The sequence below is a fragment of the Palaemon carinicauda genome, chromosome 1 (genome assembly GCF_036898095.1).
Source record: "Palaemon carinicauda isolate YSFRI2023 chromosome 1, ASM3689809v2, whole genome shotgun sequence".
In the NCBI taxonomy this organism is placed as follows: domain Eukaryota; kingdom Metazoa; phylum Arthropoda; class Malacostraca; order Decapoda; family Palaemonidae; genus Palaemon; species Palaemon carinicauda.
In genome coordinates this window covers 323,559,007-323,561,506 of record NC_090725.1, presented here as the reverse complement: position 1 = coordinate 323,561,506, position 2,500 = coordinate 323,559,007, and positions in this window count along the sequence as shown.

Genomic DNA, 2,500 nt, shown 5'->3' with positions numbered 1-2,500 from the left:
CCTAATTGAATCACTTCCCTGTATTAACATAACAACAAATCCCTGAACGTTTCACTACTCGAGGCAAAAAATTTCGACATTCCCCACGGCAGCTTATTTCTCGACCTTTTACTCGTCCTTGACCTTGACCTTTGATCTAGGATTTCCTAATTGAATCACTCCCCTGTTTTAACATAACTACAAATCCTTGAACGTTTCACTACTCGAGGCAAAAAATTTCGACCTTCGCCACGGCAGCTTATTTCTCGACCTTTTACTCGTCCTTGACCTTGACCTTTGATCTAGGATTTCCTAATTGAATCACTCCCCTGTTTTAACATAACAAATCCCTGAACGTTTCACTACTCGAGGCAAAAAATTTCGACATTCGCCACGGCAGCTTATCTCTCGACCGTTTACTCGTCCTTGACCTTGACCTTTGATCTAGGATTTCCTAATTGAATCACTCCCCTTTCTTAACATATCAACAAATCCCTGAACGTTTCACTACTCGAGGCAAAAAATTTCGACATTCGCCACGGCAGCTTATTTCTCGACCTTTTGCCGGCCTTGACCTTGGCCTTTGATCTAGGATTTCCTAATTGAATCACTCCCCTGTTTTAACATAACAAAAAATCCCTTAACATTTCACTACCCGAGGCAAAAAATTTCAACCTTCGCAACGGCAGCTTATTTCTAGACCTTTTGTTCGGCCTTGATCTTGACCTTTGATCTAGGACTTTCAAAATTGTATAACTTCCAAGTCTTAACATAAGAATTAGTCCGTGAAAATTTCAATACTCTATGGGTAAAATTATGACCTCCACCAAGGTAGCTTATTTCTCGACTATTTGCTCAACCTTGACCTTGACCCTTGACCTAGGACTTTAAAAAAATTAGTCACTTCCACATCTGAACATAACAATTAATCCCTGAAAGTTTCACTATTGCTGTAAGGAAGTTGTTCACGCAAAAACTAACGGACAAACAGGGGCGAAAACACAACCCCCTCCAAACTTCGTTGGCAGAGGTAATCAGCCCGTCCCGGTCGTATATGTTGTCGCATTTTGTCTTCAGTCATTTGAAATTGAAAAAAAACTTCAGTGCAATATTGTGAAGACGACAACAAATGGCATTTCGAGTTCATTGGTAATGTAGCACAAAGGAAAAATGACTCGCATTGGGTTCGCAAAAAGATGGAAATATTTTCGTTCTTCAGAGAGAGAGAGAGAGAGAGAGAGAGAGAGAGAGAGAGAGAGAGAGAGAGAGAGAGAGAGAGAGAGAGGATGAAGAACTGTAGAAGATAGGGAATTATTATTATTATTATTATTATTATTGTTATTATTATTATTATTATTATTAGTATTATTATTATTATTATTATTATTATTATTATTATCAGGTTTTTTTTTAAATACTGCATATTATATTTAAATCCAGTTTACTGAGAGCTACGTTTTTGCAACCGATTCAAAATCTGGAGCTGAGTTCCTTCTTACTTCCCTGTTTTTTGTTCGCTCATAGAGGCTTTAGATTACTTACCAATCAGATTTAAAAGTGCCTTGTATGAATAGTGCATCTAGACTATATTGACTTCTTGTTGAGCCTCGTAAAGTACTCTTGTAATTATATATAATTAGCATTTCTCAGATTTTAGGAAACTCGATTCATTATAATCCCAAAGAAGACTCATCCGAAATCGTGCCGGCAAACAAGGTCTTTTGGGGCTTTTAATTACATCTAGTGAATAAAACACGTAGAACTAATATCACGTTCGTCTTTGGAATAAAACGTTTGAAAAAATACCAAAATTTCCAAGTGTTGTAAGGCTACATCAACGTCACATTCATTGTAGTTCAAATTACACAATAATAAGTCATATATATATATATATATATATATATATATATATATATATATATATATATATATATATATATATATATATATATATATATATATATATATATATATACTGTATATGTGAGTGCATATATATATATATATATATATATATATATATATATATATATATATATATATATATATATATATATATATATATATATACCTACATAAAGGGTATTTCTAATTGTTCTAAGGTGGTATTAGGGGCTGGAAGGATTAGCCAAGTTTAATTACATCCAGGTGCGTCATTGTATTCTTGAGCCACTCGGGGGATGTCTTGACCTCTGATGCATATCTGGTGGTCGGTCTTGGTGGATTATCTTCTTTATAATCGGGTTAAGAGGAGTTTCGTCACATATGTCAGCTTTCCATTGCCTGCCTGATAAGTCCATTGTGTTTGATCGATTTATGATGGCTGATTGCAGGATCTCCATTTTGTACGGACAGGTACCCTTAAAAAGCAAAGATGACTCACTCCGGTACTAGCTATGCTACAACCCTAGTTTGAAAAGCTGAATACTATAGCCCAAGGGCTCCTGCAGGGAAAAATAGAACAGTAAGGAAAGGCAATAAGGAAATGAATAAACTATGAGAAGTAATGAACAACTAAAAT